A 21,413-nucleotide genomic window follows, 5' to 3' on the forward strand; every position below is an offset into this window, starting at 1 on the left:
CCTGTGACCACTCTCACTCCCCGGAGCACCCAAATCTTTAACCCCCTTACCCATGACCTCAGTCTTCTGACATTCCTCTGTAACCCTTGCTGACCTGATATTTCTTTAATCCCTCTGCCTCCCACCATTCCCTCCCCCAGCACTAAAGAACAATGCCTCACTCAGATTTAGCATTAAAATCAGGATTTAAATTCTTAAATATTTTTACTAACCATGAACATTAAACTTACGTTTTATTCCAATGGGGTCTCAATTCATACCCAGTAAATAATTATAAAGCTTGAAATTTTTCTTATTTATATTTATATTTTTATACTTTTATATTAACTGTGATGAAAAAAGGAACTCAGCCAACATATTTCCACGAGCCGCTTATTAAAGGTCAAAGAGCCTGTTATTAAAGGTCAAAGAGCCTGTTATTAAAGGTCAAAGAGCCGCATGTTGCTCGCGAGCCGCGGTTTGGCCACCCCTGGCCTAGTTGTTGATTTCTCTAACATCAAGTAACCCCGGCATTCCTGCTCTCTCCATCCCTCCCCCACCCAAGTCCCACTAGCTTCTCGTTTTCACCCAACAAACAGCTAGCAATGACCAGTTTCCCTTTACCATCATTACTTTTTTGCATATCTTTCATTCATTGTTCTCTATCTCTCTTGCCTATATCTCTCATTTCCCTTTTCACTAACTAGTCTGAAGAAGGGTCTCGACCCGAAACGTCACCCATTCTTTCTCTCCTGAGATGCTGCCTGAGCTACACCAGCATTTTGTGTCTGCCTTCTTATACTATTTTCTATCATCTTCAAGGGAATCTTCAAATCATTACATACGAGGTCAGTGCCCAAGAAGCCCACATTGTACATTAATTGTATATTTACCCCAGACCTGTGTACCGTTCCTGCTCTGCCTTAGCTGGTTTGATGCCAGATGTTGGTTTAAGCTTAGCTGCCTTAGCTGCCAGATGCTGGTTTAAATCGAAGGTAGAAAAACAATTATGGGAATGCCTTTCATTTCTAGATATAGAAACATAGAATCAGAGAAAATAGGTGCAGAAATACCTTTCATCCAGCACCGCCATTCAATATGATCATGGCTGATCAACCAGAATCAGTAACCCGTTCCTGCTTTCTCCCCATATCCCCTGATTCCGTTAGCCCTAAGAACCACATCCAACTCTCTCTTGAATACATCCAGTGAATTGGTCTCCACTGCCTTCTGTGGCAGAGAATTCCACAGATATGGCAACTCTGACAATTACTCTCCCGCTCCGTTATTTCCTCGCGATTGTATTTTCTCTTGATTAGATAAGCATCCCTGTCCTCTCTTTGTCATAGAGTGATAGAGTGATACAGCATGGAAACAGGCCCTTCAGCCCAACTTACCCACAGGCCAATATGCCCAGCTACACCAGTAACACCTGCCCGCGTTTGGTCCACATTCCTCCAAACCTGTCCTCTCCATGTACCTGACTAACTGTATCTTAAACTGTACCAAAGGCAAATCATGTCCGACGAATCTTATAGAATTTTTCGAGGATGTAACTAGTAGAGTGAATAAGGGAGAACCAGTCGATGTGTTATATCTGGACTTTCAGAAGGCCTTCGACAAGGTCCCACATAGGAGATTGGTGTACAAACTTAAAGCACACGGTATTGAGGGTTCAGTTTTGAGGTGGATAGAAAATTGGTTGGCGGACAGGAAGCAAAGAGTAGGAATAAACGGGTCCTTTTCGGAATGGCAGGCAGTGACTACTGGGGTACCGCAAGGCTCAGTGCTGGGACCCCAGTTATTTACAGTGTATATTAATGATTTGGACGAGGGAATTGAATGCAGCATCTCCAAGTTTGCGGATGACACGAAGCTGGGTGGCAGTGTTAGCTGCGAGGAGGATGCTAGGAGGCTGCTGAGTGACTTGGATAGATTAGGCGAGTGGGCAAATGCATGGCAGATGCAATATAATGTGGTTAAATGTGAGGTTATCCACTTTGGCGGCAAGAACAGGAAAGCAGAGTATTACCTGAATGGTGACGGATTGGGAGAAGGGGAGATGCAACGTGACCTGGGTGTCATGGTGCACCAGTCATTGAAAGCAAGCATGCAGGTGCAGCAGGCAGTGAAGAAAGCGAATGGTATGTTGGCATTCATAGCAAGAGGATTTGAGTTTAGAAGCAGGGAGGTTCTGCTGCAGTTGTACAGGGCCTTGGTGAGACCGCACCTGGAGTATTGTGTGCAGTTTTGGTCTCCTAACCTGAGGAAAGACGTTCTTGCCTTAGAGGGAGTACAGAGAAGGTTCAGCAGATTGATCCCTGGGATGGCGGGACTTTCATATGAGGAAAGACTGGATAGACTGGGCTTGTACTCGCTGGAATTTAGAAGACTGAGGGGGGATCTTATAGAAACATATAAAATTCTTAAGGGGTTGGAGAGGCTAGATGCGGGAAGATTGTTCCCGATGTTGGGGGAGTCCAGAACCAGGGGTCACATCTTAAGGATAAGGGGGAAGTCTTTTAGGACCGAGATGAGAAAACATTTCTTCACACAGAGAGTGGTGAGTCTGTGGAATTCTCTGCCACAGAAGGTAGTTGAGGCCAGTTCATTGGCTATATTTAGGAGGGAGTTAGATGTGGCCCTTTTTACTAAAGGGATCAGGGGGTATGGAGAGAAGGCAGGTACAGGCTACTGAGCTGGATGATCAGCCATGATCATATTGAAGGGCCGAATGGCCTAATCCTGCACCTATTTTCTATGTTTCTATGTTAAACGTTGGGATAGTCCCAGCCTCAATTACCTCCTCTGGCAGCTTGTTCCATCCACCAACCACCCTTTGTGTGAAAAAGCTACCCCTCAGATTACTATTAAATCTTTCTACCTTAACCTTAAACCTATATCCTCTGGTCTTCGATTCACCTACTCTGGGCAAGAGACTCTATTGCTCTCATGATTTTATACACCTCTATAAGATCACTCCTCGTCCTCCTGCACCCAAGGGATAGAGTCCCAGGCTACTGTACAGCTCCCTACAGCTCACACCCTCTAGTCCTGGCAACATTGCAATAAATCTTCTCTGTCCCCTTTCCAGCTTGACAACATTTTTCCTGTAACATGGTGCCCAGAACTGAACACAATACTCTAAATGTGGCCTCACCAACGTCTTATACAACTGCGACATGACTTCCCAACTCTCTCTTCGATTCCCCTTTTTTGAGCCTCCTATTCGATTCGATTCGATTTAAGTTATGAAGGAACGAAAACTGCAGATGCTGATTTAAATCGAAGGTCGACACAAAATGCTGGAGTAACTCAGCAGGTCAGGCAGCATCTCTGGAGAGAATCAGTCACATCAGTCTGAAGAAGGGTCTCGACCGGAAACGTCATCCATTCCTTCTCTCCAGAGATGCTGCCTGACCCGCTGAGTCAATAGACAATAGACAATAGGTGCAGGAGTAGGCCATTCAGCCCTTCGAGCCAGCACCGCCATTCAATGCGATCATGGCTGATCACTCTCAATCAGTACCCCGTTCCTGCCTTCTCCCCATACCCCCTCACTCCGCTATCCTTAAGAGCTCTATCCAGCTCTCTCTTGAAAGCATCCAACGAACTGGCCTCCACTGCCTTCTGAGGCAGAGAATTCTACACCTTCACCACTCTCTGACTGAAAAAGTTCTTCCTCATCTCCGTTCTAAATGGCCTACCCCTTATTCTTAAACTGTGGCCCCTTGTTCTGGATTCCCCCAACATTGGGAACATGTTTCCTGCCTCTAATGTGTCCAATCCCCTAATTATCTTATATGTTTCAATAAGATCCCCCCTCATCCTTCTAAATTCCAGTGTATACAAGTCACTCCAGCATTTTGTGTCTACCTTCGATTTAAGTTTAAATTGTTTCCATTAATTCCCTCAAATTGTCAGCGTCCCAGACCCGTGGGGTGTTGGGGAAGAAAGAAGACCAAAAATGTCAAACGCTGCAAGTTGTAACACTGGACATTTTTGTGGCATCAACTGAAAACCGTGCCCGCCCAGATCGCCCTTCACTGTTTACTTTGTCGATGAGCCACACTTCACAGACTAAATTAAAGGCCGTTTTTTTAAAAAAGGGGGTGGGACTTGGGTTGTTTTGTGCCAAATGGAAGCGAAGCGAGAAACGGGGGGAACTTGCTGAAGCCGTCTCTGCACACACACGGACACACGGACCAATCTACACTCATACCAAGTGTAAATACTCCGTACAGAAGACCACCCGTAGTCAGGATTAGACCCGGCCGTGCAGAAGAGCCCCCATACCCGCGGATCACTGGCCCTGCAAGGCAGCAACTCTACCGTGCCGCCCACCGGAGACGCTGGGACTTGTATCTGGAGACAAGGCAGAGTCGCGGTCAGTCTCCTGCCGCTGAGTGGCTGTATATTCCAAACGGCGATCTGCTTTTTCAGGTCGGACACACGAGCAACTCTATCTCACGGACTAGACTTCCTCGCCAGCGAGCTGGACAAGCGGGTGTAAAGGTTTGCAGCAACCAAGATTCCGGGGGGGGGCATCGAATCAGGTGAACAAATGTCGTAGAGAGGAGGTGAAAAGATATATCCTTTTTGTTGTCTGGGAGTCTGATGGGAATTTTGCTAACGGCTTTCATCGTCTATCTTCAGCGTTCAACGAATGCAAAACGTAATTGAATTTCCCGTCCACGAGAGCAAGGAAAAGAGAGTTACGACCTTCTGACGGTCGTTTCACAAATGTTGCGTTAACCATCTGGCTGTTTTCGTGTGTTTCTGTTTAATTCCTATTTTGGAGCAGACGTTGGCAAAATGTCGTCATACTCTCCTCCTTTCCCGTATCCCAGAAACAACACCGATTGTCCAGACCGTGCAAAATCCCAAATTTAAAAATGTCCTAGTGTTCAAGTAATCGCGATCTCACCCTTTGTTTACACAATAGACAATAGGTGCAGGAGGAGGCCATTCAGCCCTTCCAGCCAGCACCGCCATTCAATGTGATCAAGGCTGATCATTCACAATCAGTACCCCGTTCCTGCCTTCTCCCCATCCCCCCTGACTCACTATCATTGAGCTCTATCTAACTCTCTCTTGAAAGCATCCAGAGAATTGGTCTCCACTGCCTTCTGAGGCAGAGAATTCCACAGATTTACAACTCTCTGAGTGAAAAAGTTTTTCCTTATCTCCGTTCTAAATGGCCTACCCCTTATTCTTAAACTGTGGCCCCTGGTTCTGGACTTCCCCAACATTGGGAACATGTTTCCTGCCTCCAGCATGTCCAATCCCTTAATAATCATATGTTTCAATAAGATCCCCTCTCATCCTTCTAAATTCCAGTGTATACAAGCCCAGTCGCTCCAGTCTTTCAACATACGACAGCCCCGCCATTCCGGGAATTAACCTGGTGAACCCAGGCTCTACTTCCTCAATAGCAAGAATATCCTTCCTCAAATTTGGAGACCAAAACTGCACACTGTACTCCAGTTGTGGTCTCACTCGGGCCCTGTACAACTACAGAAGGACCTCTTTGCTCCTAAACTCAACTCCTCTTGTCATGAAGGCCAACATGCCATTAGCTTTCTACACTGCCTGCTGTACCTGCATGCTTACTTTCAGTGACTGATGAACAAGGACACCCAGATCTCTTTGTACTATCTGACACCATTCAGATAATAATCTGTCCTCCTGTTCTTACCACCAAAGTGGATAACCTCACATTTATCCACATTAAACTGCATCTGCCATGCATCTACCCACTCACACAACCTGTCCAAGTCACCCTGCGTCCTCATAGCATCCTCCTCACAGTTCACACTGCCACCCAGTTTTATGTCATCTGCAAATTTGCCATTCCCGCCATTCCTGGAATTAACCTAGTGAACCTACGCTGCACTCCCTCAATAGCAAGGATGTCCTTCCTCAAATTTGAAGACCGAAACTGCACACAGTACTCCAGGTGCGGTCTCACTAGGGCTTTAATTTCCTTCCTTAACACCAGCTTTGGCTGTTAAATGTCTCCACTGTGCTCAGAAGATAGAGACAAATGCTGGAGTAACTCAGCCGGACAGGCAGCATCTCTGGAGAGAAGGAATGAGTGAATTTTCCGGCTGAGACCCTTCTTCAGACTGAGGGTCAGGGGAGAGGGAGGGACAGAGTTATGGAAGGGTAAAACGAGACATCAAAAGAGTTGCAGATCAAGGAAAATGTAAAATGTATCATTGTTAGCTTGGAGAAGCTGACAACAAAGCAAACAGAGATAAAATGTCAGTCAGACTGGTCTGAGAACTGGGAAGGGAGAGAGAGGGAAAGCAAGGGCTACTTGAAGTTAGATAAGTCAATGTTCATACTGCTGGGGTGTAAGCTGCCCACGCGATGCTGTTCATCCAATTTGCGCTGGGCCTCACTCTGACATTGGAGGAGGCCCAGGTCAGAAAGGTCAGTGTGGGAATGGGAGGGGGATTTAAAGTGTTTGGCAACCGGGAGATTAGGTAGGTTTAGGTGGACTGAGCAGAGGTGTTCAGCGAAACGATGACCGAGCAGGCACTTTGTCTCACCGAGAAACAGGGGTCCACACCTGGAACAGCGGATACAGTGGATGAGGTTGGAGGAAGTACAAGTGAACCTCTGCCTCAGCTGGAATGACTGTCAAGGTCCTTGGACAGAGTCGAGGTAGGAGGTATAGGGTTCTTAGTCCCAGGCAGCAGAGTGTGTCCAACAGCCCTGCATTCTGCATCATGTTATATTCTTTTGTTTGTAAACCTAGGTACTATAACAACATTTAAAAGACATTTGGATTTGTACATGGATAGGAAAGGTTCAGAGGTACATGGGCATAATTGCAGGCAGGTAGGACTAGAGTAGATGGAACATCTTGGTCATAGAATCATAGAACCATAGAGTGATACAGTGTGGAAACAGGCCCTTCACACTAACTTGTCCACACTCGCCAATGTCCATGCTACACTAGTCCCACCTGCCTGCGTTTGGGCCAGATCACTCCAAACCTGCCCTATCCATGTACCTGTCTAACTGTTTCTTAAACGTTGGGATAAATCCTTCCTCAACTACCTCCTCTGGCAACTTGTTCCATACACCCACCACCCTTTGCCTGAGAAAGTTACCCCACAGTTTCCTATTAAATCTTTTCCCCTTCACCTTAAACCTATGTCCTCTGGTCCTCGATTTGCTCACTTTGGGCAAGAGACTCTGCACATCTACCCGATCTATTCCTCTCATGATTTTTACACATCAACAAGATCACCCCTCATCCTCCTGCTCCCCAAGGACTAGTCTACTCAATCTCTCCCTATAGATCATACCCTCTAGTCCGGGCAACATCCTCTTTAATGTTCTAGCAACATCCTTTTTTTTTAGATTTAGAGATTAAGCGCGGAAACAGGCCCTTCGGCCCACCGAGTCCGTGCCGCCCAGCGATCCCCGCACATTAGCACGAGCCTACACACACTACGGACAATTTTTACATTTACCCAGTCAATTAACCTACATACCTTTACGTCTTTGAAGTGTTAACAGCAAGGTTGAGCGGAAGGAAGTTTGGATGACTAGGGAAATTGAGGCTCTGGTCAAGAGTAAGGAGGCATGGGCCAGGTATAAGCAGCTGGGATCAAGTGTATCACTGGAGGAGTTTCGGGAACCAAGGAGCAAGCTAAACGAGGAAATCAGGAGGGAAAAAATGGGACGCGTGTTAGCTCTGGTGGATAGCATTAAGGATAATCCCCAGAGATTTTACATAAAGGGGAAAAAGGGTAACCGGAGAGAGAGAGAGTGGGACCCCTCAGGAATCAAAGTGGTCAACTCTGTGTGGAGCCACAGGAGTTGGGCAAGATCCTCAATGAGTATTTCTCCTCTGTTTTTACCGTGGAGAAAGACAGGAGGACTGAGGAACTTGAGGAAGTCAATGGAAATGTCTCGAGAACAGTCAGTGTTACAGTGGAAGAGGATCTGAAGGTCCTGACGTGTATGAAGGTGGACAAATCTCCAGGGCCTGATCAGATATATCCAAAAACACTGTAGGAAGCTCGAGTGAAAATTGCAGGAGCGCGGGCAGAAATTTACAAGTCGTCATTAAATGCAGGAGAGGTGCCGGAAGACTGGAGGGTGGCAAATGTTGTAGCCCGATTCGAGAAGCCTGCAGGGAAAAGGCTGGGAACTATAGGCTGGCGAGCTTAACATCTGTGGTTGGAAAGTACCTGGAGAGTATTCTGAGGGACAGGGTACACATACATTCAGATGGACAAGGGCTGATCAGGGATAGTCCAAGTCAAGTCAAGTCAAGTTTATTTGTCACATGCTCATACAAGATGTGCAGTGAAATGAAAGCATGGTTTTGTTCAGATGCAGTTGATGCAGAAGGAGATGTAGTTCCTTGCATCTCCACCTTTGTCTCCTTTACCGCACTAGTATTTTGATTGAGAACGACGACGTCGTATCTTATGGGCTCCTACCTTTTCAACCAGTCTTCCGTGTGTGGGTCCTTGTAGAAGCCCATGTAAAACATATCAACCACACTGCCCACATCAATAAAACGGTCCCGCCCGAAATACTATCCGTCCCCTCCCTCCACAGATGCCCGACCCACTGAGTTTCTCTCATCTAAATATAAATATAAATTATAACGTGTATTATATGTGATATACTGCTCCTTTTCCTTCTCTCAGTTCTCAGATGAAGTCACCATGCTACCTTCTCGACCCTATTGCGTTATTTGAATAAGCTGACAGTGGCATATAATGAAGACCTTTGACTGCTCATTCCTCTGCCTTCTGCAGCTTCTCAGCCAAAGAGTTTCAGGTAAAATTAGTTCTGAGTCTCTGTAAGGAGGCGGTGGCTGCAATCTGGCTCAAGAGCTGTTTAATTTGGAAGAAAAATGAAAATGCATCTATGGAAATATAATTCTAAATAAAACAGTGGAGCGTAGGAACAGGTCCTTGATGTTAGGACCTAATGTCTGTATCAAACATGATCCCACATTAAATTAACCCTTCTTCGTGAAACTTTCCCTATCTGACCTTCACGCTCAACTCTCGACCATACCATACCATTGAACTTTATTTATCCCAGGAGGGAGATTGGTCTGCCAACAGTCATAAAACACATGATACATGAAGCATGAAATTGGAGGATTGGGGATGTACAAAGATCGAGGAGGGGGGAGCGGGGGTGTTGATGGAGGGGAGGGGGAAGGGGGGAGGGGAGTCAGTCAGCTCCATGATGGAAGGGGGAAGAGTTGTACAGTTTGATCGCCACGGGAAAAAGGATCTCCTGTGGCGTTCTCTACTGCCACTTGGTGGAACCAGTCTGTTGCTGAAGGTGCTCCTCAGGTTGACCAGTGTGTCATGGAGGGGGTGAGCTGTTATTGTCCAAGATGCTCTGCAGTTTGAGATGCATCCTCCTCTCCAAGACCATCTCCCATGAACCCAACTCCGCCGCCAGGACGGATCCAGCCTTCTTGATGAGTGTTAATTCTAGTTTAGTCCACGGCCTTCGCCCTGCTGCCCCTGCGCTCTACAGCGGAGAAGATGGCACTGGCCACCACCGATTGGTAGAACATCTGCAGCATCTTACCGCAGATGTTGAAGGAGCGGAGCCTTCGCAAAAAGTTCAGCCTGCTCTGTCCCTTCTTGTACAGGGCCTCAGCGTTCCTGGACCAGTCTAGTTTACCAGTCTTTGACATTTCCACGCTAGGAATAAAGGTTCTGTCTGTCTATCTATGCCTTTCACAATTTTACAAACTTCTATCAGGTATTCCCTCAACTGCCGATGACCGAGAGAAAAAAGAATTGAATTTACTACCTGATTGTATGCTTTCCACTGTGCATCTGTAGATATTGATAAGAGTTATTTGAGATAAACTGATCTTGTCGTTTGTCGCTTGGAGAAGTGGAGGTGCTTGTGTGCTACTTTGGTCTTCAATTTTCAATGTTTCATTTTCATTTTTAATGAAAATCCCTAATCTTCAATGTGGTTGGTTAGTCCAGGAAAAATGGTTGGAGATATTTAGTTTAGTTTTGTTCAGTTTAGAGATACAGCGAGGAAACAGGGCTTTCGGCCCACCGAGTTTGCACCAACCAGTGATCCCCGCGCATTAACACTGTCCTGCACAAACTAGGGATCATTTAAATTGACACCAAGCCAATTAACCTACAAACCTACAAGTCTGTGGAGTGTGAGGGGTAACTGAAGATCTCGGAGAAAACCCCACGCTGGTCACGGGGAGAATGTAAAAGCGCCGTGCAGACAGCACCCTTAGTCAGGATGGAACCCGGGTCTCTGGCGCTGTGAGGCAGCAACTCTACCGCTGCATCACAGTGCTGCCATATACACCCAAGAACTTAAAGATTTAACTATATCCACTTTGGCCCCATTGATGCTGATTGGACACGTGCTGCGCCATGCTTCCTCAAGTCAATTACTAGCTCTTTTGCCTTGTTAACATTGAGGGAGAGGGTGTTGTCAAAAAGCGTGCCCTACACATCTGTTTTAAACTTTGCCTCCCTCACCTTAAAGCTATGTCCTCTAGTCTTTGACATTTCCACCCTGGGGGGAAAAGGTTCTGACTCTACCCTATCAATGCCTCTCACTATTTAAGACACTTCAATCAGGTCTCTCCTCAACCTCTGACGCGCCACAGAAAACAATCCAACTTTGTCCATTCTCGTCTGATAGCTAATACTCTCTGATCCAAGTACCATTGTGGTAAATCTCTTCTGCACTTCCTCGGAAACCTCTCCAATCTTCCTGTACAAGGTGCGACCAGAACTGCGTGCAATACTCCAAATGTGGCCCATCAATGGTTTTGTAAAGCTGCAACCTATCATATCATATCATCATATATATACAGCCGGAAACAGGCCTTTTCGGCCCTCCAAGTCCGTGCCGCCCAGTGATCCCCGTACATTAACACTATCCTACACCCACTAGGGACAATTTTTACATTTTACCCAGCCAATTAACCTACATACCTGCACGTCTTTGGAGTGTGGGAGGAAACCGAAGATCTCGGAGAAAACCCACGCAGGTCACGGGGAGAACGTACAAACTCCTTACAGTGCAGCACCCGTAGTCAGGATCGAACCTGAGACTCCGGCGCTGCATTCGCTGTAAAGCAGCAACTCTACCGCTGCGCTACCGTGCCGCCCTACCTGACCTCTTGACTCTTGTACTCAATGCCCCACCCAATGTGGAAACTCTTTCTTTACTGTTAGTAGCTGTGTGGTAGCTAAGGTAAACACTGAACATCTACGTGTTTGTGTTAATCTACCTCAGGTGTGACACAAAAAGCTGGAGTAACTCAGCGGTCAGACGGCATCTCTGGGGAAAAGGAATAGGTGATGTTTCGGGTCAAGACCCTTCTTCAGACTGGAGTCTTCAGGAGTCCGAAGAAGGGTTTCGACCGAAACCTATTCATTTTCTCCAGGGATGCTGTCTGTCCCGCTGAGTTACTCCAGCTTTTTGTCTCTATCTTCGGTTTAAATCAGCATCTGCAGTTCCTTCCGACATATATCAGGTGTGATACTGTTTGAATTAATTTATTGTCTTGCAGCTCAGTGGACAAGTGACAGCAAGTTGGCCGCCACAGGTTCCTCTGTTTCGTTCCCTGGAACTGATAAGAAATTCAATAATTTGCACTGGGACTTCTCAGATTCCAGCAGGGTTCTCCACATTACTGATGTGCTTGAAGGAAATCTCATCATATATGAAAAGTACAAGAATCGAATTAAAGTTAACATATCAAATGGATCATTTCAATTAAAAGATGTCAGAAAATCAGACAGTGGCCACTATAATATGATGGTGGACTTAGACCCACAGAGGACCAGAATTCTAAATCTTGAAATCATTGGTAAGTAGCCATAGAGTTTGTTATTATTTCAATGAAATGGTGACAGTGTGCTGAGGCATTTTCCATTTATTAATTGCCTTTAAGCTCAATTAAGTCAAGTTTAGTTCAGAGATATAGACACTTTGGCCCACTGAGTTATTACTTGAAATTTGAGAGTTTAAAGTTCATACCATCGGGTTCTAAGATACCCAAGTGGCATAGTGAAAGATATTTACAATATACATCAATGACTTGGATGAAGGGATTAAAAGTACCATTAGCAAATTTGCTGATGATACAAAGCTAGGTGGCAGTGTGAACTGTGAGGAAGATGCTTTGAGGTTGCAGGATGACTTGGACAGGTTGTGTGAGTGGGCGGATGCATGGCAGATGCAGTTTAATGTGGATAAGTGTGAGGTTATCCACTTTGGTGGTAAGAATAGGAAGGCAGATTATTATTTGAATGGTGTCAAGTTAGGAAAAGGGGACGTACAACGTGATCTGGGTGTCTTAGTGCATCAGTCACTGAAAGGAAGCATGCAGGTACAGCAGGCAGTGAAGAAAGCCAATGGAATGTTGGCCTTCATAACAAGAGTCAAAGTCAAAGTCAAAGTCAACTTTATTGTCAATTTCCAGTTAGTTTACACAGACAGAAAATCGAAATACCGTTTCCCACAATCCCGAGGAATAAAGTGCATTAAATTAAGTTAAAATTAAAAAGGCACAGCAAACAACAATCAATATAAAATATAGTCACTTCAATGAAAAAAAGATGAAGTTGAATATATTACAATAAAAAAATAATGAACAGTAGTGCAAAGCCTGTCCATAGCAGCGTTAAAAAAAAAAGTGTCTGGTGCTGGATGTGCGTGTGTGTGGGTTGTTAAAGTCCAGGTCCAATGGGGGCAGGGGAGAGAGGAGGGAGGGAGGGAGGGGAGAGAGTTCAGCATCCTGACAGCCTGGTGGAAGAAACTGTTCTTTAGTCGGGTGGTGCTCGACCTCAGGCTGCGAAACCTTCTCCCTGAAGGCAGGAGGGTGAAGAGGCTGTTGGAGGGGTGGGAGGGGTCACCCACAATGCTCAGTGCTTTGCGGGTGAGGCGGGTGGTGTAAAGGACCAGGAGTGTTGGGAGTGAGGCACCAGTGATCCTCTCAGCAGTGTTCACTATGCGCTGCAGAGTCTTACGGCTGGAGGCTGTGCAGCTTCCGAACCACACAGTGATGCAGCTGCTGAGGATGCTCTCGATGGCGCCTCGGTAAAAAGTGTACATGATGGGTGTGGGGGCTCCCGCTCTCTTCAGTTTGCGGAGGAAGTAGAGGCACTGCTGGGCTTTCTTGGCGATGGACGTGGTGTTGTTGCTCCAGGAGAGATCCTCGGTGATGTTCACCCCCAGGAATTTGGTGCTGCTCACCTACTCCACAGCAGCACCATTGATGGTCAGTGGGTGGGGGTGTTGGGTGTGCGTTCTCCTGAAGTCGACAACAATATCCTTTGTTTTCTCCACATTCAGGAAGAGATTGTTGTCTGTGCACCAGCTGGTTCACCTCCTTCCTATAGTGGGTCTCGTCGTTGTTGCTGATGAGACCCACCACGGTTGTGTTGTCCGCAAACTTGACGAAGTGGTTGGAGCTGTGGGTGGGTGTGCAGTCGTGGGTCAGCAAGGTGAAGAGCAGGGGGCTTAACACACATCCTTGTGGGGCCCCCGTACTCAGCGTGATGGTGTCCGATGTGTTGCTGCCGACCCGTACAGACTGGGGTCTGGCAGTGAGGAAGTCCAGCAGCCAGTTGCAGAGAAGGGGGCTGAGGCCCAGATTTGTTAGTTTACAAACCAGCTGCTGGGGGATGATGGTGTTGAATGCTGAGCTAAAGTCTATGAACAGCATCCTAACATATGAGTTTTTAGTGTCCAAGTGGGTGAGGGCTGGGTGTAGAGCAGAGGAGATGGCATCCTCAGTGGACCGCTTAGCTCGATATGCAAACTGAAACGGGTCCAGGGAGGGGGGGAGGTTGGATCTGATCTGCTTCATGACCAGCCTCTCGAAGCACTTCATGATGGTTGAAGTCAGCGCTACTGGGCAGTAGTCGTTGAAGCAGGATGGAGAAGACTTCTTGGGCACAGGTATGATGGTGATTTCTTTGAAGCACGAGGGAACAACAGCCTGGCTCAGGGAGATGTTGAAGATGTCTGTGAGGACATCTGTGAGCTCAGCTGCGCAGTCTTTTAGCACACGACCAGGAATGTTGTCAGGTCCAGAAGCTTTTCGGGTGTTAATCCTTAACAGTGTGCTCCTCACACTGCCTGGAGACAGACAAATAGCCTGGTCGTTCGGGGGGGGAGTTGTTTTCTGCGCAGGTGTGTTGCTCTGTGCTTCAAAGCGTGCGAAGAAGCCGTTGAGGTCGTTCAGGAGAGAGGTGTCACTGTCACAGGTCTGTGGTAAGGGTTTGTAGTCCGTGATAGTCCTAATACCCTTCCACAGGCTCCGTGTGTCTCTGCTGCCACTGAAGTGGGCTGTGATACGCCGGGTGTAGTGTTGTTTGGCTTTCCTGATGCCACTGGAAAGGTTGGCCCTGGCTGCTCTGAGACCTGCTGGATTGCCCTCTCTGAAGGCAACGTTGCGGACCCTCAGCAGCCCATGGACCTCCCCTGTCAGCCATGGCTTCTGGTTAGCCCGGATGGTGATGGCTCTGGTGTGGGTCACATCATCAATGCATTTGGTGATGTAGCCTGTAACTGTCTCTGTGTATTCCTGAATGTTGGTTGTGTTGTTGTATGTTGCTGCCTGCTTGAACATGTCCCAGTCTGTAGTCTCAAAGCAGTTTTGGAGTGCAGCTGTGCTGTCCTCTGACCACACACGTACCTCTTTTGAAACCGGTTTGGTGACTTTCACCCGGAGTCTGTATGCCAGTTTCAGCAGAACGGTGAGGTGATCAGAGAGGCCGATGTGGGGGAGGGGGGAAGCCTTGTATGCTCCTTTGATGGTCGTGTAAACAAGGTCCAAGGTGTTGTTTTCTCGTGTTGGGAAATCAACATGCTGGTATACTTTAGGCATGACAGTTTTTAGGTTAGCATGGTTGAAGTCCCCAGCTACGATGAGAAAGCCATCTGGGTGTGCTGTCTGCTGCTCAGAGATGGCCCGGTACAGTTCACAGAGTGCCTCCTCTCTGTCCTTGTTGTTGGAACTGGGAGGGATGTAAACAGCGACTAACAGGATAGCTGTTAGCTTCCTCGGGAGGTAGAAAGGCCAGCACTTCACAAACATAAACTCCGCCAGCGGTGAACAGTGTTTGTAGACCAACACAGCGTCCCGACACCAAGCATCACTGATGTAAACAATCACACCGCCGCCGCGAGTCTTCCCCCCGCTAACCGTAGCTCTGTCCGATCGGTAGCATGTTAGCCGGTCGAGCTGAACAGCGGAGTCCGGGATGTTGTCATTAAGCCATGTTTCCATGAAAACGTAAACACAGCATTCCCTCACCTCACGCTGGGTCGACCGGAGAAGTCTTATAGTGTCCATTTTATTGTCCAGTGAGCGTACATTAGCCATTAGCATGCTCGGAATAGCCGGTCTGTGTGGGCTAGCCGCTAGCCTAGCCCGGATGCCTCCGCACTTACCCCTCTTCTGCTTCCTCTCACACCGCATGCGGCGTCTCCTTTCCAGCCGGGGGGCAGCACTCGAGGCCGAGGTCAGGCAGAGTATTCTGAGGCCGCTAAGTTCCTCTGCAAGCGTAGCGTCCAGTGTTGTTGATGTTGTTATTTTCTTGTCCAGCAAGAACTCACGACTATACTGTCTACTTAACAAACTTAACAAACTTGACGAACTTGAGGAAACATTAAAAACACTCGAAAAATCGGGAGAGCGTGGGGCCGCTGCGTCTGCACGCGCCGCCAAGAGGAGTTGAGTATAGGAGCAAAGAGGTCCTTCTGCAGTTGTACAGGGCCCTAGTGAGGCCGCACCTGGAGTACTGTGTGCAGTTTTGGTCTCCAAATTTGAGGAAGGATATTCTTGCTATTGAGGGCGTGCAGCGTAGGTTTACTAGGTTAATTCCCGGAATGGCGGGACTGTCATATGTTGAAAGACTGGAGCGACTATGCTTGTATACACTGGAATTTAGAAGGATGAGAGGGGATCTTATTGAAACGTATAAGATTATTAAGGGGTTGGACATGTTAGAGGCAGGAAACATGTTCCCAATGTTGGGGGAGTCCAGAACCAGGGGCCACAGTTTAAGAATAAGGGGTAGGCCATTTAGAACAGAGATGAGGAAAAACTTTTTTAGTCAGAGTTGTGAATCTGTGGAATTCTCTACCTCAGAGGGCAGTGGAGGCCAATTCTCTGAATACATTCAAGAGAGAGCTAGATAGAGCTCTTAAGGATAGCGGAGTCAGGGGGTATGGGGAGAAAGCAGGAACGGGGTACTGATTGAGAATGGTCAGCCATGATCACATTGAATGGCGGTGCTGGCTCGAAGGGCCGAATGGCCTACTCCTGCACCTATTGTCTATTGTCTATTGATATATAATATAAGAAGATAACTGCAGATGCTGGTACAAATCGAAGGTATTTATTCACAAAATACTGGAGTAACTCAGCAGGTCAGGCAGCATCTCGGGAGAGAAGGAATGGGTGACGTAAACAGTCTGAAGAAGGGTCTCGACCTGAAACGTCACCCATTCCTTCTCTCCCGAGATGCTGCCTGACTTGCTGAGTTACTCCAGCATTTTGTGAAAGATTGATTATTGGACTTGACTGGAGCTTACAAGCTAATGTATGAACATTGTATTCTCCAATTTCAGGTGACGACCCTACTCCGATGACTATTTTCTTGAACACAATTTAATAATTGGGATTTAAGTTTATGTGATGTAATCCCTAAATCTGAAAATGAGCAGACCTGGAAACATTGATCTGTGAAGTTTAGTTTAGTTTATTGTTATGTGTACCGAGGTACAGTGAAAAGCTTTTTGTTGCGTGCTATCCAGTCGGCCGAAAGACTATACATGATTACAATCAAGCCATCTGTGCAGTGTACACTTACAGGATAAATGGAATAATGTTTAGTGTAAGATAAAGCTAGTAACGTCTGAATAAAGACAGTCCGAGGGTCTCCAATGATGTAGATGGTAGCTCAGGACCACTCTAGATGGTGATAGGATGGTTCAGTTGCTTGATAACAGCTGGGAAGAAACTGTCCCTGAATCTGGAGATATGTGTTTCACATTTCTGTATCTCATTTCTGATGGGAGAGGGAGCGTTCAGGGTTAGACTCGTTTTTGATGATGCTGGTGGCCTTGCCGAGACAGCGTGGTGTAGAGAGAGCCAATGGAATGTCATTAATAGACATGAAAAGAATATAAGGTAGACACAAAATGCTGGAGTAACTCAGCGGGTCAGGCTGCGTCTCTGGAGAGAAGGAATGGGTGACATTTCGGGTCAAGACCTTTCTTCAGACTGATGTCAGGGGAGGGGGCGGGACAAAGATAGAATGTAGTCGGAGACAGTAAGACTAGTGGGAGAACTGGGAAGGGGGAGGGGATAGAGAGGGAAAGCAAGGGCTATCTGAAGTTAGAGAAGTCAATGTTCATACCGCTGCGGTGTAAACTACCCAAGCGAAATATGAGGTGCTGTTCCTCCAATTTGTGCTGGGCCTCACTCTGACAGTGGAGGAGGCCCAGGACAGAAAGGTCAGATTGGGAATGGGAGCGGGAGTTGAAGTGCTGAGCCACCGGGAGATCAGGCAGGTTAAGACGGACTGAGCGGAGGTGTTCAACGAAACGATCGCTGAGCCTGTGCTTGGCCTCGCCGATGAGGAGAAAGGATGTAGAGACGAAAAGAATGTAATCAGGCTGATGGCAGATGGTGGCTGAGAAATGTGAATCATTCTATTGTGGGAAGATGTTTGAGAAATGTCAACGTAACCTCGAGGGCATAGTCCTAAATGGGGTGTGAGAGAGATGGGGGTGAGAACCTCGTGACCTGGTATCAAGACAACAGCCTTTCTTTTCACATCCAAGCACCCAAACAGTCTTTCCAGGTGAAACAAAGGTTCACCTGCACCTCCTCCAACCTCATCTATTGCATCCGCTGCTCTAGATGTCAACTTATTTACATCGGCGAAACCAAGCGCAGGCTCGGCGATCGCTTCGCTGCACACCTGCGCTCGGTCCGCAGTGACCAAACTGATCTCCCGGTGGCCGAGCACTTCAACTCCCCCTCCCATTCCCAGTCTGACCTTTCTGTCATGGGCCTCCTCCAATGCCATAGTGAGGCCCACCGGAAATTGGAGGAACAGCACCTCATATTTCGCCGTGGCAGTTTGCAGCCCAGTGGCATGAACATCGATTTCTCCAAGAGAGATAGTTCCTCTGTCCCTCCCTTCCCCTCCTCCTTCCCAGATCTCCCTCTATCTTCCTGCCTCCACCTATATCCTTCCTTTGTCCCGCCCCCCTGACATCAGTCTGAAGAAGGGTCTCGACCCGAAACGTCACCCATTCCTTCTCTCCCGAGATGCTGCCTGTCCTGCTGAGTTACTCCAGCATTTTGTGAATAAAGCCTTTCCCTCAATGTCCGCAAGACAATGGAGATAGTGATCGACTTGAGAAAGGAAGTGGTTCACATGCCCCAGTCTGCAGTTATGGCGCCAAAGTAGAGATGGTTGAAAAATTTAAGTACCTCGGAGTAAATATCACCAGCACCTCGTCCTGGACCCCCACATCGAAGCAAAGGCCAAGAAAGCCGGTCGACACCTCCACCTCCTCAGAAGGCATCAGAGCGTGGCCAGGGTGGTGTGTGTCTCCGATGATGCTGGCTGCCTTTTTGAGGCAGTGACTCTTGCAGATCCCTTTAATAAATCTGCAATTACTTTTGTATACTTGAGGTAAAAAAAAAGGATTTTGTGCCGTGGCTCATTGACTCTGTTGTTCTCCAGATCCTCCCTCCACACCGTCCATCTCCAGTGAATACAACCCTGAGACCCACATGGCTGTGCTGAACTGCACGGTGCAGAGAGGGAGAGCTACTTCCATTCTGTGGATCAGAGAAGGGGTTGTTCTCCCAGTGACCCCATGGCAGTCCCTGTCTGATGGAAATGTAACTTTTACCATTTGGAACGCAGAGGGATCAGACTCTGGCTATTACACATGCAGCGTGGAAAACCAAGTCAGTCGAACCAACCACCTACCAGCTGATCATCAATGGTAAGTCTGTCATGGTTTTTGCAAAGGCCAATTACACAAATGTTCACCATTTGACCCAGGTTGTTTATGCTACACAAGAGGCGGCATGGAGGTGCAACGGCAGAGTTGCTGCCTCGTAGTTCTTACAGCGCCAGTGACCCAGGTTCGATCCTGGCTGCGGGCCGTTTTAAATAATAGAAGATAGACACAAAAAGCTGGAGTAACTCAGCGGGTTAGGCAGCATCTCCGGAGAGAAGGAATAGTTGACGTTTCGGGTCGAGACCCTTCTTCAGACTGAGAGTCAGGGGAAAGACTTTCCTTGAACATCTGTACGGAGTTTGTACTTTCTCCCCGTGACCCGCATGGATTTCCTCCCACACTCCATAGATGTGCATGTTTGTAGGGTTAATTGGCTTGGTATCAATATTTAAAAAATATGCCTAGTGTAGGATAGTATTAATGTGCAGGGATCGGTGGTCGGTGCGAACTCGATGGGCCGAAGAGCCTGTTTCTGCGCTGTATAATATAAACTAAATACAACTAAAGAGCCTGTTTCTGCGCTGTATAAACTAAACTAGATAAAACTAAAAACTCCTGCCAACTTTTGTTATCTGACCTTATCAGCAGAAGATATCACTCCGTTCTCCACAGTGTGTTTAACTTCCAGTTTATAGATATAGAGAAACAACGCGGAAACATGTGCTTCAGTCTACTGAGAGAGCTGGATAGAGCTCTTAAGGATAGCGGAGTCAGGGGGTATGGGGAGAAGGCAGGAACGGGGTACTGATTGAGAATGATCAGCCATGATCACATTGAATGGCGGTGCTGGCTGGATGGGCCGAATGGCCTCCTCCTGCACCTATTGTCTATTGTCTATCCTACACACACGAGGGACAATTTACAATTGTACTGATGTCAACTAACCTACAAACCTGCATGTCTTTGCTGTGTGGGAGAAAACCCACGCATGATCACATTGAATGGTGGTGCTGGCTGGAAGGGCCGAATGGCCTACTCCTGCACCTATTTTCTATGTTTCTAAATTTACAGTCAACTCTGCTGTGTGGGCACATTGCTTTTTCACTGGAACAAATTCTTAAAGGGGTAGAGAGTCCTTTAAGAATTTGCTCCAGTGCAAAAGCAATGCTTATGCTATCTCTTTGAATTAGGAATGGTAAAAATGTACGGGTAAGATGGACATCAGAACAATGGTGATGATGTTTAGACTTTAGAGATACAGTGCGGAAATGCCAGCGTTCACCACGTGTGCTAACAATAATCTACAGACAATTTTACTTTTTTTTAACCAAAGAAAATATTTTTAGCAAAGCATTTTTTTTTTACCAAAGCCGAAGCACTTCCCTCTGGAAGGGGACTCTGGACTGTCGGAGCAGCCACAGCCAGACATAAAACCAGCTTTTTTTCCACGAGTAGTAGCTCCACTTGATAATTCAAGTTCTTTACCTTCAGTCTGAATAACACACGTAATACTGGATGAGCACATCAGATTTATTCCACAGTGGGGTTCTTCCTGTGAGGATCTCCAGCCACAATACTAGTGTCTGAAAAGATCTCAACTGAGGAGAGGGGAAGAACAACTTTTCCACGATTGTTTACTTTTTTATACAGAAAAGAAAGGTGTGACAAAAAGAAATCAATGACCAATTACAATTCTAATACAATTCCCATGGTTACAGAGAAAACAAAATCATTAATACAGGTCACATGCTCAGAAACCAAGAATATAAGTCACATGCTTTCGGGGAAACGCATCAATCTACCTAGAGTGGATTCAAAACTTTCCCTACTTTCACACGCACCCATATAAGGAGTTGTTACTGAGAAATAAACTTTCTTTATCTCTTATATGCGAGCAATCTCGCAGCTGCACGACCTTGCTCTATTGTTTCAGTACACAGGCTCACACTGTCAGACAGGGGAGAACAAAGAATCCCTATACTCCTCTGTCTACTCCCTATCACTCCTAAAGGGACAAACACATTCCATCCCCAATGATAACATTTCTACCACAAGCATCCATCTTACTGCTTTCTACTGAAAATAAGCATCCATTTTATATTAGCTAAAACAACAACAAAAGAAACCATCTTCAACCATCTACAACAAAATATCAATATCTCTAATGAACTATATCAGCTAATAGCATAGATTCTCATACTCAATAACCAAAGTGTCGTCTCTTTTTTGCTCTGGTTTATTTTCACCCACACGTTTAGACCATAATGTTGTATCCTTATTGTTTTCATGTGGTTATGCTTCATTCGTAATTGTTAACTGTATGTTTGTGTTGTCATTTGTGAGCGGAGCACCAAGGCACATTCCTTGCGTGTGCCAATAAACTTATAAATTTACTTGGCCAATAAACTTATTCAGATTCAGATTAAACCTACAGA

General features: G+C 46.7%; 1 pseudogene; it reads left to right on the plus strand.

Annotated features, from left to right (window-relative positions):
• Window positions 1-8,732: 8,732 nt before the first annotated feature.
• On the plus strand, window positions 8,733-19,020 carry LOC144591226 (cell adhesion molecule CEACAM8-like; annotated as a pseudogene).
• Window positions 19,021-21,413: the final 2,393 nt, after the last annotated feature.

Source organism: Rhinoraja longicauda, unplaced genomic scaffold (assembly GCF_053455715.1).
Source record: "Rhinoraja longicauda isolate Sanriku21f unplaced genomic scaffold, sRhiLon1.1 Scf000733, whole genome shotgun sequence".
NCBI classification, from domain to species: Eukaryota; Metazoa; Chordata; class Chondrichthyes; order Rajiformes; family Arhynchobatidae; genus Rhinoraja; species Rhinoraja longicauda.